Source organism: Mus musculus, chromosome X (assembly GCF_000001635.26).
Source record: "Mus musculus strain C57BL/6J chromosome X, GRCm38.p6 C57BL/6J".
Classification (NCBI taxonomy): domain Eukaryota; kingdom Metazoa; phylum Chordata; class Mammalia; order Rodentia; family Muridae; genus Mus; species Mus musculus.
Genome location: NC_000086.7, coordinates 169,447,534 through 169,465,239, shown reverse-complemented (window position 1 = coordinate 169,465,239; position 17,706 = coordinate 169,447,534). Strand labels below are relative to the sequence as shown.

At 36.0% G+C, this 17,706-nt stretch overlaps 1 long non-coding RNA gene across 1 annotated transcript in view; it reads right to left on the bottom strand.

The window, feature by feature from the left end:
- Gm15245 (predicted gene 15245) overlaps positions 1-17,410 on the bottom strand; it is a 28,084-nt gene extending 10,674 nt beyond the window's left edge. The window contains exon 1 of the long non-coding RNA NR_166846.1: positions 17,277-17,410. This is a non-coding gene — a long non-coding RNA (predicted gene 15245). The remainder of the gene's footprint in view (positions 1-17,276) is intronic.
- Between the last annotated feature and the right edge of the window lie 296 nt (positions 17,411-17,706).

The following is a 17,706-nucleotide window of genomic DNA, read 5'->3' as shown; positions in this document are numbered from 1 at the left end:
CAAGGCAATAGCTGTACTGACGCTGATAACAGAAAGAAGTAGAGAACCTTGATGAAAACTACAACAATATGAAATATTTTATCTACTTCTGCTTATAACATATTAGTACAAATGTCATAGTTACTATTGAAGGAATACTGGATAGAATCTTAATATGAGGTATAATTAAGTTCTTAAAATAGATTATGAAATATAAAATATTTGGAAACATGAAAGGCATTCTGTTTTGTGAGATGGAAAGAGTATTTATATGGTAAAATATTCCCCAGTAAGATTGTAATTCCAGTTAAAATCCCATAAGAACACATGAGAAGTCTTTAACAATCATATGAAGATTAAATAGTATTTTTGAAGAAGATATTATCAGACAACTACTAAAAATACCATCCATTTGTTACTAAATTAATAAATATACAAACTGATTTTATACTTATTTTAAAATTAAATTTAGTGTATATCACGGCACATTCACGTCAATGGCAAACAACCATTAAATAGTACTAATAGTTAAAAACACAAATTATAACTTCTTGACATATATTCTCAAATTAAATGTGTAGTGTACATATATAAATTGTATAGATATATGATTTGAGTATCGGGCTCATTAAGTACAGTACTTTCTTTCTTTCCATTCATGAGGACTGGACTTCAATCCCCAGAAGCCCCAAAATGCTCGAGGTGGTGGTATCTACTTTTCATTCCAGCAACAGAGAGTAGAAAATAGGAGATCTCTAGGGTTTACTGGCCAGCCACACTAGTCTAATTGAACCCAAGCCAATATGAAATCCTGTCTCAAAGGAAATGGTGCTCCTAAGCATGATACCCTATGTGGTCTTCTGGTCTCTATATACACATGCATGTAGGTATATTTACACACACATGTTCTCTCTCTCTCTCTCTCTATCACACACACATACATTAAAAAGAAAATATTTATACTTTATTTACCTAAAATTAATATTTTATATATATATAAAACTTTATTTTTGAACCATATAGGTTCAAATATATACATTGTATATCTATGTATATGTATACATAATATATGTGTATATAGATAATATACATATATTTGAACACACATATGTATGTATTTGAACATATATAGTTCAAATGAAGTTATCCCACCTGGGCCTATAATACTCCCCACAAGAGTCATAGACTATCTAACAAAAATATTAACATGGGAAATCTCTTTTTGAGTTATTGGTCAAGAGGGTCTGAGAGAGTCTGAAAGCAATATAAGCTATTCTTGTAGATATTTGTTGTCTCCCAGATATTGTAGGTAAGCCCCTTTTACTGAAGACACCATATATTTTAGACATAAGACCCAAAGAACCAGAACTGGATCTGACCTGAAAACCTACTCACTGAAGATAAGTTTCCATAATACCAGAAGGTTCTATGCCAGATTCCAAGGAAGGGAAGCAGCCAATAGTTCTATACAGCTGTAATACTTATGAACCACAATTATGACCAGCATGGCATGATAACTTTAAGAATGCAATAGTGGCACTCATATCTTGGTAGGAAACAACATCTGATTAATTGAAATCAAGGCCTGCTCAACAGGAAGGAAATCACACCTGATACTGAAAACCCAGCCAACATCAGACAATAGGGAAGTGTGGAACAAAAACTTCAGAAAGGCATTTGTATCTGCAGAGACTGATTAGATGATTAAAATTTCAATACTATGGAAATATTGAAATGCTGTAGGTCCAGAAGCTAATTACCTAATTTTGGGCTAAGTTCTGGACCTACACTGCATCAGAACTAATAATAGATTAAAGCCTTTGTATAATCTATTAATTTAGCCCACCACTAGCTTCCCCCAACCCAAAAGCTAAGAATGTCATCAGATAGCATTTTAAGCCTATAAAAAAAGCTCCCCACATCTCTCTGTACCCACCTCTATGATGGATGTTCTGTAAAACTATAAAAACTTCATAAAACTGCTTCCATGTTGGAACATGGAACCTGGGGTAACCTAACTCTGTGCCCCTAGGCCTTGGCCACTGAAAATGGCTCCAGAATTGGCTATCTCTTATTTCATTTTAAGATGATAGCTATGGTTTTGTGCATTGACAAAGGTCATGGATCTCAAAAAAGAACCTACCATACCATACTAAACCAGAACAATTCCTAAGTGCATTCTAAATTTATATCCTTATATCCACAGATAAGTGTAGCTCTTAACCCTCATCAAAGAACAGTAAAAGTAATACTAAAGGAACTAAACAGATTGTATTCATAGATCTAGGTGTATATACACAAACACACTTCTTTATGTGTGTGTGTGTGCATATGCACATATGTTTGTGCAAGTAATGTTGGTAACAATAATAACTAAAGAAAAAAGATGCCATTATTTCAAAAAAGAGCAAGATAAAGGAAGGGCACAAGGGAAGCGGTGAAAGGAAAGGAAAAGGGAAAACTGACAAATTATGTTTTTTTTTTCAATTTTAAAGATTTAAGTATAGAAAACTTCTAGTTACTGTAGCATCAAAGTAGTATTCTCAAACATCAATAAATTATGATAAACTCAGTAAACATTTTAATTTCTAAGCCAACTTTGAAAAAATGTAAAGGAAGAAAGGAGAGAAAAAGAATTTCCAGGTAATAGACAACAAGAACTAAAAGACTAAAGCAAACTGAGAGTGCACAATCTGAAGAAAGCACAGACTGTGATGAACCAGAGTGGAATCTGGCCAACCTTCTATGCTGCTCTCTAAGATGTTCTTTTCCAAACATCCATTTAGAAATCTAGAGTTATTGATTAGCTCTTTTCTATGCAGAAAGTGAAGGATCCTTAAAGTATCAAGAAACCCTTACCATGAAAATCATACCAATATAAAAAGTGATTACATAACAAAGAAGAACTAAAAAAAACAACTTTCAATAAACTACAGAAATATGAAAATACAGTCAATGAAGACAAATAACTTGTTACAATTTTTTAAAGAATAAAGGGACAATATTATAGAAACTATAATAATGATAATAGAACTTTGGAATAAGAGGATTAAAAGTTGAAATTAAAAACATTGTTTAAGAGGGGTGATGGTATTTCATGCCTTAGATCCTAGCACTCTGGAATCAGAGGCAGTTAGATCCCTAGACCAGCCTGGTCTACAGAGCAAGTTTCAGGACAAAGACATCCAGGACTACACAGAGAAATCCTGTCTCAGAAAATTATCCAAATGTAAAGCAAAATTAGATAAAGAAAAGCATTAGCGATAAGATTAGGAAGTTTAAAATTTACATTCTTAGAACATTCAGGAAGAAAGAAGACAATATTTTTAAGGCATTTTTTTTTTTGCATTTACTATGGTTTTGTTTAAGTGTCTCCCAAGGGTCCATGTCTTAAAGACTTGGTTATTAGTCTATGGAACAATTGGGAGATGCTAAAACTCATAGGAGGTAGGAACTAAAGGGAAGAAGTGAGATCATTAGACTATATGTCCTTAAAAGAATATTGAAATCCCTTCATTTTCTTCTCTATTAGACTTCTGGCTACTATAAGGTAAACACATTCCTCTGTCATATGTTCCTGTTATGTGCTGTTTTGCCCTAGGTCAAAATGCAAAAGGACCAAGCAATCATGGACTAAACCCCCAAAACTGAAGAAAAATAAACCTTTACTCATAATTTGATTATTTTCGTCATGTTAACAGAAAGTTAATTAACACAATCTAGAATCAGGATACATGAAAGAGCAGCCCAGGTATCTCTCTGTCAATAGGGGATCAACTTCCCTTTATTCCCATGCATCTTTGTGTCAACAGTTCTAGAAATTCTCTGCTATTACAAAACCCCAAGGTACTAATCTGTACATTCAGAAAGATTAAATGCAAAGCAAAAGCCAGTAACAATTTCAACATGAATAGGGGAGGGCTTCCAAAAGCCCTGTGTTTATTGGGGTAATATTTGGGAAACCTTCTGAGGAAAAGTCACTCTTTAAGAAATTGGCCACAGGTAGGTTACTCATGCCCTAATGGATAGTCACATACTCATGTGTATTTAGGCAGCACTAATAGGGCTCAGTGAATTATAAAGAACAAAAAATTATTACTAATAAAAGAGAACAGGAAACTGGGTCAGAAATGGGATAGGGCACCAGAGAGAGTTTGAAGGAGGTAGTGGTGAATAGATATGATCAATAAACTTTGTATGTATGGAACTTTCAAAGAACAAAAATTATTCAATTTGTTATAATGTATATTTTGCCACAATCAAAATTTTAAAAATGGGCTCCCAAGATCTCTCAGAAGGTATATATTCAATATTATATGGTGGAAGGAAAAAATTGACTTCTACAAGTTGTCTACTCACCTCCATACATATCCTGTGGAACATATACTCCCCACATAGAAACATACACACATAATTAATAAATTAAAATCTAAGTAAATGTTAAAAGATTTAAAATAAAATAAAATTGTTAGGTAATTATTTTAAAATAAAACATTTAAACTGTTTCTATTCTTTTAAAAATGAACAAATGAAAAACCAAACATACTTTGTATGTATATATGCACTAATATACACACATATAAATGCACATGTGTGCTTTTTATTCAATATTTAACATTGTATCTACACTTTAGAATAACCTACAGTACACAGGATTTTATGCAGATAATCATGGGACTAGCTGCGTTAAGTTGGGCTATAATTTTACTAAAATGTCTTTAAGTTTAGAGTTGTCACAATTATACTTAACCTAGCATCATTTCTCTTCCAATTATATGTCCCAACATAAATTACTAATGTACAGAAATTAAACATGAAAATAATAGCACTTGGGTGGTCTTAGGGGCATTGCATCCTTTAAGGAGAATGTGTCCAGGATGTTAATTTTACAACAGCATATGTTTAGAATACAAATCAATGAAAGAATGTGTCCTGCAGTTTTCTGTGATGAATGACTCTTCTTATCTTTTCCCTGTCCTGCTGGTATCCTCTTATCAGGTTTAAAGGAAATATAAAAAGTTATCTTCAAATCTATCTCAGCCTTGAAAGAGGGCTGGTATTCAACAGTTGGTGAGGATGCATCTATTTACGGCCTTTAAGTAGAGTTTATGAGATCCCTGATAACACAGGTCTCTACTGGCTATCTTCTGCTCTTAAGTAATCAAAGTTCTTTACTTTTTTTGTGGGGGTGGGTGAGGCGCTTGGCCTTAAATGGAAAAGGAAACAACTGAAATCTGTGTCTTAGGTTTCAACCACTGTTTGCTTTCCTCATGGAAGAAATAAGTTAAAACCTTTAAAGCTTAAAGCGCCATTGTTTTATTATTGTGAAATTGTAGAAATGGCAAAACTTTAATTGTATTAAGAGGTCCAACAGTAGTCTGGAGCCAGAGAGATGTGATTCATTTTCAAAGGTCACAAGATAAATTTGTAAACGGGAGTTGTAATGGATTATATATAATACTACAGTTCCCCAAGCTATACACTAAAAAGGGATGCATATTATATTTTTTTTCAAAAGTGCTCTTTTCAGAGGGTATAAATTCAATCAAGTGATAGGAATTATTTCAGGGTTATGATTGTTTAGCCATTTATATAGGGTTAGTCACATTTGCTGCCAGCAATTATTTTGTTATATAAATGTTACTGATGAGAAGGTTTTTTTGTTTTTTGTCTTGTTTTGTTTTGGTTTTTTTTTTTTTTTTTTTTTTTTTTTTTTTTTGGTTTCTTTTCGAGACAGGGTTTCTCTGTGTAGCCCTGGCTGTCCTGGAATTCACTGTGTAGAGCAGGCTGGCCCAGAACTCAGAAATCTTCCTGCCTCTGCCTCCCAAGAGCTGGGATTAAATGGGATTAAAGGCGTGTGCTACCACTGCCCAGCTATGAGAATTTTTTTTATCCCCTTCATAATTCAAAACTGTTTGGGGATACAGTTCCAGAAAGATAATATTTGACCAAATAACATAGACACTAAGTGCACTAGCCAAAGCTGATTCTTATTTTAAAAGTCATATTAACTTACATTATCTCTAGCATTAATTAATGTCCTTCTCATGTCTCTAGAACTGAATATTACTATTATATTAATCTAAGTGATTTTATAATGACCTCTTCTTACAACCTTTCATCTTCCTTCATATTTTTTCAATCTATGACATAATACTTATTCCTTTTTTGTTTCCTTCATTCCTCATTTTTCATTTACCCCCTCCTTCTCTTCCTTCATTCTTTCTCTCACCCTCCCTCTCTCCCTTTCCTCATTTCAACGGCCATGGATGTTTTCTTCTTTATCAGGTGGAACATTTAGTACAATATACATTTGAAAAAGGAGGATTCCCTTTGATTCAAGCAAGCAAAACTCAAAACACTAGAATAACAGTACTCTTTTCTAGGAACATGGTGTTTGAAAGTCAGCATCATATCTGGGAGACTAGAGATGTGTCTATCATAGCAATAGGGAGCCTGCCAAGAAAGCAGGAACAGTTTACATTGGAACAGTTGAGAATGAAGATAGTCAAAGTCATTGGCTACTGTGACAGGGCAAAACATTGAAAAGATTCCTTCATTTTGTATTTTTCCTGAGACCATTTCAAGTTTAAATGAAATTTGATATTCTTGATGGAGACTCCCATAGAAAATTACCCCACCCTATTCTAGGAACCTAAGGTCAGAATGTCTTAGTTAAATTCTGTTAAAACTGCATTTTTTTGTTTAGCTCTGAGCCCCATTTTTAATGGGGTTATTTGATTTTCAGGAGTCCACCTTCTTGACTTCTTTATATGTATTGGATATTAGTCCCCTATCTGATTTAGGATAAATAAAGATCCTTTCCCAATCTGTTGGTGGCCTTTTTGTCATATTGACAGTGTCTTTTGCCTTACAAAAGCTTTGCAATTTTATGAGGTCCCATTTGTCAATTCTCGATCTTACAGCACAAGCCACTGCTGTTCTATTCAGGAATTTTTCCCCTGTACCCAAATCTTCGAGGCTTTTCCCCACTTTCTCCTCTATAAGTTTCAGTGTCTCTGGTTTTATGTGGAGTTCCTTAATTCAATAAGATTTCACCTTAGTACAAGGAGATAGGAATGGATTTCCCATTCTTCTGCATGATAATCGCCAGTTGTACCAGCACCATTTGTTGAAAATGCTGTCTTTCTTCCACTGGATGGTTTTAGCTCCCTTGTCAAAGATCAAGTGACCATAGGTGTGTGGGTTCATTTCTGGGTCTTCAATTCTATTCTATTGGTTTACTTGTCTGTCTCTATACCAGTACCATGCAGTTTTTATCACAATTGCTCTGTAGTACAGCTTTAGGTCAGGCATGGTGATTCCACCAGAGGTTCTTTTATCCTTGAGAAGAGTTTTTGCTATCCTAGGTTTTTTGTTATTCCAGATGAATTTGGAGATTGCCCTTTCCAATTCGTTGAAGAATTGAGTTGGAATTTTGATGGGGATTGAATTGAATCTATATATTGCTTTTGGCAAGATAGCCATTTTTACTATATTGATCCTGCCAATCCATGAGCATGGGAGATCTTTCCATCTTCTGAGATCTTTAATTTCTTTCTTCAGAGACTTGAAGTTCTTATCATACAGATCTTTCACTTTCTTAGTTAGAGTCACACCAAGGTTACCTGAGGAATACCGAATGGCAGAGAAGCACCTGAAAAAATGTTCAGCATCCTTAATCATCAGGGAAATGCAAATCAAAACAACCCTGAGATTCCACCTCACACCAGTCAGAATGGCTAAGATCAAAAATTCAGGTGACAGCAGATGCTGGCGAGGATGTGGAGAAAGAAGAATACTCCTCCATTGTTGGTGGGATTGCAAGCTTGTACAACCACTCTGGAAATCAGTCTGGTGGTTCCTCAGAAAATTGGACATAGTACTACCAGAGGATCCCACAATACCTCTCCTGGGCATATATCCAGAAAATGTTCCAACAAGTAAGAAGGACACATGCTCCACTATGTTCATAGCAGCCTTATTTATAATAACCAGAAGCTGGAGAGAACCCAGATGCCCCTCAACAGAGAAATGGATACAGAAAATGTAGTACATTTACACAATGGAGTCCACTACACAACTCAGCTATTAAAAAGAATGAATTTATGAAATTCCTAGGCAAATGGATGGACTGGAGGGCTTCATCTTGAGTGACATAACTCAATCACAAAAGAACTCATATGATATGTACTCACTGATAAGTGGATATTAGCCCAGAAACTTAGAATACCCAAGATATAAGATATAATTTGTGAAACACAGGAAGCTCAGGAAGAATGAAGACCAAGGTGTGGATACTTTGCCCCTTCTTGGAATTGGGAGCAAGGTACCCATGGAAGGAGCTACAGAGACAGAGTTTGGAGCTGAGACAAAAGGATGGACCATCTAGAGACTGCCATACCCAGGGATTCATCCCATAATCAGCCTCCAAACGCTGACACCATTGCATACACTAGCAAGATTTTGCTGAAAGGAACCAGATATAGCTGTCTCTTGTGACACTATGCCCGGGCCTAGCAAACACAGAAGTGGATGCTCACAGTCAGCTATTGGATGGATCACAGGGCTCCCAATGGAGGAGCTAGAGAAAGTACCCAGGGAGCTGGTGGGGATCTGCAACCCTATAGGTGGAACACCAATATGAACTAACCAGTACCCCCACCCCCCACCCCTCAGAGCTCGCATCTCTAGCTGCATATGTAGCAGAAGATGGCCTGGTCGGCCATCAGTAAAAAGAGAGGCCCATTGGTCGTCCAGGCCTTATATGCCTCAGTACAGGGGAATGCCAGAGCCAAGAGGTGGGAGTGGGTATGTGGGGGAGTGGGTGTGGGAGGGTGTGGGGGACTTTTGGGATAGCATTGGAAATATAAATGAAATAAATACCTAATAATAAAAAAATAAAAAAACCTGCCTTTTTGTATGGAACCCTTCTTTCCAACTTGCTATTTATCTAAGCTCCTGTCAAAACTGCCTCTAAGAAATCCACTCCAACTAACAGTTTATCTTAGTTTCTGTTAAAACTGCCTGGTTGTATGTATGGTTGTATGTAGTATGGAACCCTGTCCAACTAACCACTTATATTAGTGCCTATTAAAACTGCTTACTTCAAGGTGTTTGGTTCAAACTGCTTATTCTGCAAATACCCCCCTCCCAACACACACACACACACACACACACACACACACACACACACACACACACATCTGTCCAGGTAGATGCCAGGATTTGGTTCCTTCCTTTAAAGACCTCATGTTCTATAGACTGAGGACCACACCTAGGTCCCAAAGCACTTACTTGGGTGTGGTCCCAGTCATTTGGAATATAGACTTTCAATTGGCTATAAACTGAGTGGTCATCTCTGGTGGACTACCAGTAACATTTTAGCACCTCTATTTTAACATTTAAATAGTAACATTATAGTTAAATAGTAACATTATATTAAATGTTAACATTTAACACCTCTATTTTATTTCTGACTTGAAGTCACTCCTTTAAAAGCTCTAAAATGAATTTGTACACATTTGCTTTTCTGAAACCCTGCCTCCATCTGTAAAATACCATTCTTGTCCTTATTTCAAAGAAGAAGAAGAAGAAGAAGAAGAAGGAAGAAGAAGAAGAAGAAGAAGAAGAAGAAGAAGAAGAAGAAGAAGAAGAAGAAGAAGAAGAAGAAGAAGAAGAAGAAGAAGAAACAACAAAATCTTTAGGAAGGAAGAAAACTTTGGTAGAAAAAAGAGCTTTAAAAGAAAAAAGAGAACCTTGGTAGAAAACAGAAATGTAATAATCATCTAAAGAAAGAAACATTTTCCACTAATAATTTGACTTCAAAGTTACTCATTTCAATGGCTCTCCCAGAATGTTCCAATTTATATTCCCTGACATCTCTTGCCACACTCTAACCTACAGTCTTCCTCTTTATATTGTCTGCCAGTAATATGATGCAGAACCAAACATAGCTCTATTTTCATTCTTCCTTACCATATTCAATGTCACAATATCCTACCAATTCTCTCTCATTAAAATTCTCACAAATTCAAACTTCCACAGGACTAAGGGCCACCCCTCCCAGTGATGTCAGGCAAGGCCATTCTCTGCTACATATGTGTCTGGAGTCATGGATCCCTCCAAGTACACTCCTTGGTTGGTGGTCTAGTCCCTGGGGTGGGAGTGGGTGGGTGGGTAAGTGAGGCAAAGGGACAGGGGGGAGAGGGCAGGTGGGATTGGGGTGATGTGGAGGGGTAACCAGGAAGAGGGATATTTGAGATGTAAATAAATGGAATGATTAATAAATAAATTCTCACAAATTCATTTTTCAATGGCAATTTTACTCCATTGTCCTCACAGTCTCTGTCTTGCTAATACCTCCATTATCTGTCAAAACAAGTATGGTAGCATCCTCTAAACAGCTCTTCTCACTAGCACTTCTTCAGTTGCATTTCCCTTTGCCATCTTGCTTCCACTTAAAGACACAAACTGCACCTTTCCTGTGGAAAACCTTTCAATGGGTCATCATTGTTTATGGGGTGAAGTGTAGATGGTTTACAACTATAACCTACTGACTCCTTAACCTGAGACTTTTCTTAATCTCATCTCCTCCTTACATGGCTTGCTTCCTATTCACTGGCCATACCAAAAGCATCACTATTGTGCAGCAAACTTGCTCCACTCCTTTACCATCCCCTTCCTTTTTATAAATTCTTTAATCTAACTAAATCAGATCATAAATTCCTATGTATTTCTATCAGACAAGGTCCTCTGGTCTAAATTATTCCCACCACAGGAGGCATTAAAGGACATCAATGGCCCATACAACATACTGATTGTTGTAGGGGACTCTATAAAACCTCCAGAAGATCTAGGAACCGGCTTATATACTCCAGCCTCCACCACAAGACCCCAGTGTTGCAGCTTTACTCACCTCTGCATACCTCACTGTAAAGCTCTGCCTCTATAATCAGAAGCAAAACTCACACAGTTTCTGCCTAAATTGTTTCTGATACATCGGTATTTCGTACAGGAACCTCTGTCTGGAGGAATCTAGGTCACAGAGAGGTATTGAGCTCTAAATGACACTGGAAATGAAGACATTTAAGTTCAGTATTATGGAGTGAAAGAAATTTTCTAATGAGTTAAAGAAAATTCAAAGAGTCTAGGCAGATAGAAAATGTGTTAACCATGCACTATGTTCTTGTGTTTTTTCTTTTTCTTTTATTTATGAGAGGGAGTCTTAAGAGGTTAGCCCATGTTGGTCTTCAGCTTCTTACGCTCCTGCCTCTGCCTCTTCAGTGTTAGCATTATAAGGATGATTTTTCCTTCCTCTTTGTGGACTCAATTCATAATTTCCTTCAGAATTTATCAGTGGATTCTCAAGCATTCAGCTCAAAATTTCACAAAGTATATTCCTACCACAGACCTTAACATATTCTACTGCAGTTCTGCAACTGCATTTCCTTCATAAACTCCACAAAATGCTTAATTATCATGGTCGCGTCTGTGTTTCTTTGCGTTATTCTCTTCTCACATGTAGCCAGTGCCTGGCACATGTCAGAGAATTAATAAACATTCTTTGAGGAGGTGGGTAGGTAACACTTAAGGAAGCACTAATTTAAATGGTCTTTATAAATATTTTAGAAATATAAATTTAGATTAATTTTTGTTCCATAGCCCCCAAGACAAGGGAGAATTAACTTCTATTCCAGTAATACAATAATGTATAGCATACTTAACCAATATTAAATGCTTTTAAATAGAATGTGTTTTTCTAAAATGGGCAAGGGAAATTGGAGCTCTACCATGATTCTTCCCAAGACTTACTATAAAACATCAGGATTCCACGGTGATGGTAAGAAAGATGTAACTTTGAAATGGAAACAGTAGAGAAGACATCAGAGTAGAAACCTCAACTGTAAAAGTCATTTTAAATGAACTTTGTATGTTTTCTTAATAACCATGGGATTCACATTGATATTATTTTCCTTTTACTTGGCTATTATAAAATGGTCTCTATGGATTTGCTGACAGCTTCATGAGCTGACTGTGACAATAGACTATGTCCAATGAAAAGGAATAGGCAAGTAGGGAATACATATCTTTTAACATGAACACAAAGAGAATAGTCAATAATTAAGTTCCCTTTCAATCCTGAAAAATATATGTTTAAGTTATTGAAAGAGCATTTGGTCATCCAGAGCCAATTCTAATGATTTAACATCTGTACATGCTAGCCACTCAGAATTGGGTTTTTTAAAGAAGATATTCCACTAGAAGGCTGATAAAGATGAGTTGGAGGGCAGGGGTACTTATTGGCTAGCCTGCTGACCTAAGTATGATTTCCCAGGACACAAATGGTAGAAGGAGAGCTAACTCCTATAGTCCATCTTCTAATCTCCACATGTGAGGTTGGCATGTACACACCCAGATACACAAAAATAAATAAAATACACATTTTACTAAGTTTCAAAAAGATGTTCTACAATTGAACCCTTTCACTCAACATGTTTTTAGACGTGCATGGGTACACAGATATGTAAAGTGAATGAAAATGAAAATATTACCAGTAATAAATCATAAAGAAATTCATTTTAAAAGAATAATCATTGTACAGATAATTTTACCATATTTTAAAGATGAAGGCAAATTTGCATACCATTGAGGTTGTTTTTATTTTTAAAAATAAGGAAATCATGTGTGAAAATTTGATGATAAAAGTTATAGAGCATCTTCAGTGTTTTTTCCATATTTGATTAATATTCTGCTTTAGGATCATCAATATGAAGAACACTACTTTGTATAAATACCAAACAAGAAATGACAGAAATATATTGAAAGCCATTTTAGCAATTATTAGAAATTCTGTCCTAATCCTCTCAATCCTAAGAAAAAAATACACTGAACTATTTTTGCGGTAAAACTAAAGTTAGTAAACTTTAAAATCAAACATACCAATACAATTCAACTGATAGACATGCCATTTAGATACTTACATGAAGAGAAACCGTGGTGTTCAAATATTAAAATTATTTCCTCCATAGCTAAACACTATGCTTTCATAAGTGAAAAAAATCATTGTATATGCAATAAAACAATATAATTCATAAATATATTTGTTTCAAATCTAAGGATTTATGCCACATTCATTCTAGTTGTATGTTATGAGCTTCTCTTGGTTTCTTTTCTGCTGCTGTGATAAGAATATTCACAAAAACAGTGCAAGAGAGAATGGGTATATTCTAGCTCATAGTTCCAATTCATCATGATGGGAAAGATAAGTCATCAAGAATTTGTTGTTCATACAATGTCCACAGTTAAAAGAAAGCAATGAATGCATGGATGATAGTGTTCAGGTTTATTTTCTCTACTCTTACGCAATCAAGGATCCCCTGTTTGGGAAATGGCCCCACCCACAGTTAAGACAGACCTTCCCACATCGATTAACATGGTGAATACAATTCCTCCTTTATAGACATTTTAAGATGCTAACCATAATCTATTTTACCCCTCACATATATGCATTGACATGCCTCCTCTGTCTCAGGGTGACAGCTAGTCCTGTCAATTACAGACAGCATGCATAATCAAAAGTGTCTCTTGTAAGTTCAGAACCAAGCATGCAATGCAAGAGAGATGGATGGTTCCAGAAACATGTAAGATTCATTATACATTTGATTTTGAGCTAAAATTTGGGGTTGTCCATCACGAAATATTTCACTATTGTCCAACTTTTCTGTCACTCCAGCCTGAGCCCAAAGACACACAGGTGAAAAAAATTGTGACTTAGAAAGCAATAGAGGAATATTATAAAATTCTATGGGGACAACAATTTATGTGGAGCCTATGTAGTAATGAGCCCTACTCACCATGGTCTCTCAAGCAGTCCTTGTCTTTGCAGTCTTAGAGAGAGGGGACAGTGAATAAGGATGAAGGAGAGAAAGGATAACATAGAAAATGTTGAATTAATTAGAAAGTACTGGCATGAGAAAGATACATCTTGGGTACAAATTGATCACCGACAAGAAGGTAGAACAAAGTCAATTTTCATATTCAAATCTACTCTTCCTTCCACATTTCAAAGACTGAAACAATTAAAAGAATATGGAAAACTTGATGCTGAACATAGATCGTTCATTTCCTCTCAAGTAATGAACCTTCTATAACTTAAAGAAAGTCATATGAACTTCCCCAGGCTAAGGTATTTACTATATTCATGAGTTTCTCATTAAAGAGCAAAAAAGGAATCCAGTTTGAAATTCTTGCAATGGTATGTTTAGTGTTGCAGGTAGCATGCAGAGCTACCTTAAACATATGGAGAACATTTCTTTACAGTAGAGGTCACTTAGTTTTCAATTATAAAAGTTTCAATTTGATTTCATGAAAGACTTGGTCAGAGAAGAAGGATAAACTAGTAGTCATTGGTGGTCTCAGGACAGGTCTTAATTTCACAAAGGACAAGCAATAAAGGATTATTAGTTAAAAATAAAAAGAAAAAAACCCAAAACCAAAAAATCAAAACTGTACAAAAGATGGTTATTTATTTAATTAGATTAATATTTTCATTATCTGTCATCAGACTATCTAAATGAGGTTATCTCCATTAACTGAAAGAAAGAGGGCATTTTAGAAATATCTATACTTCCAAATGTTAAGCTGAAATTCAAGCACTTACAAAATTTTACAATGTTAGTATTGTCATTTAAAAATAATCATTTTCATCTTCTTTTTTTTTCCTCCTAAAATGATTGGAAAGAAAGGGAGGAAAAATTGCAGTTGGGATATAATATGTGAGAATAAACAAATACAGCAATGAACATATTTTTTTTAAAAAATGTATTGTTCCCAGGAGACCTCCATTCTCTCACCACGTGCTCTCCCACACTCATCAGACATGCTGAGCCTGAACCGTACAGGTTAGTTTCCCTTCCGCAACCTACTTCCCTGCTCACTGAGTCCTCTGGGCAAACAAAGCTTCTGTGAGCAGCTGTTATCCCTGGGGAACCTCCACTCTCCTGCCACCTCTCCTCTCACCTTCATCAGAGCTGCTGACCTTGAACCACACAGGTTAGCTTCCCTTCCCCCACCCATCTTTCCTGCTCTCTGAGTCCTCTAAGCACACCAAGAGGTGCTGAGCAGCCTACTATGTCCCCTGGACCTGCATCCTCCTGCCACCTCTCCTCCTCATTTCATCAGACTGGAGACTCCTGAACCATACAGGTTAGCTTCCCTTCCCCCACCCATCTTCCCTGCTCACTGAGTCCTCTGGGACATGCCAAGCTGCCCTGAGTAGCCTCCTAGCCCAGGCAGACGTCCAATCTTCTGCCAGCTCTCCCTCCACCTTCTTCAGATATGTTAATCCTGAACCATACACCTGAGGATACTGAAACATACAGCCCAGTAGATCTGGAACCATATAGCCCAAGGATACCCATCAGAGACCTGCCACACCAGGAGCATCAAGGTTAACTCCCCTCTTAATATCTACTACAACAGGAACATACCGTGATCAAAGCAATCCAGATAGCAAAAGGCCTTCAAAACAACACAATCAACAAAAGCCAGGGTAATATGATACTTTTAGAGCACAGGTACCCTACTACAGCAAGCACTGGATACCCTAACACAACCTAAACAAAGAAAAATGACCTTAAATCCAGTTTTATAAAGATGATAGAGGCCTTTAAAGAGGAAATGAATAAATCCCTTAAATAAATACAGGCAAATACAATCAAAGAGGTAGAGGTCTTTAATGAAGACACAAATAGATCCTTTAAAGATATACAGGAAAATACAATTAAACAGGTGAAGGAAATAAATAAAACTGTTCAAGATCTGGTGGAAATAAAAGCAATAAAGAAAACACAAACTGAGGGAATCCTAGGGATTGAAAACCCAGGGAAGAGAACAAGAACAACAGATGCACGCATCACCAAAATAATACAGGAGATGGAAAAGAGATTCTCAGGCCTAGAGATACAATATAAGTAATTGTAACATCAGTGAAAGAAAATCTAAAAAATTCCTGACACAAAACATCCGGGAAATCTGGGAGGCCATGAAAAGACCTAATCTAAGAATCACAGGATTAGAAGGTGATGAAGAGTCCTAGCTTCAAAGCACAGAAAATATTTTCAACAAAATCATAAAAGAAACTTTTCCCAGTCTAAGAATGATGCCTATAAACATACAATAAGGTTATAGAGCACAATTAGACTGGACCAGAAAAGAAAATACTTCTGGCACATGATAATAAAATCACAAAATCTAAAGAACAAAGAAAGAATATTAAAAGTGGCAAGGGAAAAAGGACTGGCAACGTACAAAGGCAGAACTATCAGAATTACACCCAACTTCTCAACAGAGACTCTAAAAGCTAGAAGGGCTTGGACAGCTATCTTGAGACAAAACAAATCAAAACAAAACAAAACAAAACAAACAAACAAAAACACAGTTGCCAATCTATACTACTATACCCAGCAAAACTCTCAATCATCATAGAGGAAAAAACAAGATATTTTAAGGCAAATCCAAGATCAAAACATATCTGCCCACAAATCTAGCCCTACAGAAAATACTGCAAGGGAAATGTCAACCCAAAGAGGATACATCCAAGAAAAGGCAGGAAATAAGTAATTGATAATAGCAAAAACAAGGAATACACACACACACACAAACACACACACACACACACACACACACACACACAAACACCACTATCACCAAAATAACAGGAAATAACAATCACTGGTCATTAATATCTCTCAATATCAGTGGATTCAGTTCACCATTAAAAAGACACAGGATAACAGAATGGATGTGAAAACTGGATCCAGCATTCTGCTGCAAATAAGAAATATACCTCAGCAATAAAGGAAAACATCATCTCAGGGTAAAGAGTGGAAAAACAGTTTTCCAAACAATTATCCAAGGAGCAAGCTGGAGAAGACATTCTAATATCTAATAAAATAAACTTTTAACCAAAATGAATCAAAAGAGACAGGGAAGGACACTTCATACTCATAAAAGGAAGAAACTTCCAAGATGATTCCCCAATTCTGAACAACTATGTCCCAAATGCAAAGGCTTTATGAGAGAAACATTGCTAAAGCATAAATCACTTATTGAATCCCACACCTTAATAGTGGAAGACCTCAACACTTCATTCTCACCAATTGACAGGTCATCCAGAAAAAAAAAACTAAAGAGAGAACTAATGAAACTAATAAACAGTATGAATCCAAAGGACATAACAGACACCTATAGAATATTTCATTCAAACACAAAAGAATATGCCTTCTTATCAGCACCTCATAGATCCTTCTCCAAGACTGACCGTATAGTCAGTTACAAAGCAAGCCTTAACCAATACAAGAAAATGGAAAGTATGCCTTGTATTTTTTCAGACCACCATGGATTAAAGCTGGACTTCAACAACAGAAACACTGGAAATTCTACACACACATGAAAATTGAAGAACTCCCTACTCGATGAGAAATAAAGAAACTAAAGACTTCCTAGAATTCAATGAAGATGAAGGTACAACATATTCAAGTTCATGGGGCACAATGAAAAGAATGCTAAGAGAAAAGTTTATAGCACAAAGCGCCTCCGTAAAGAAATTAGAAGCTGGAAAGAACCCAGATGTCCCTCAACAGAGGAACGGATACAGAAAAGGTGATACATTTACACAATGGAGTAATACTCAGCTATTAAAAACAATGAATTTATGAAATTCTT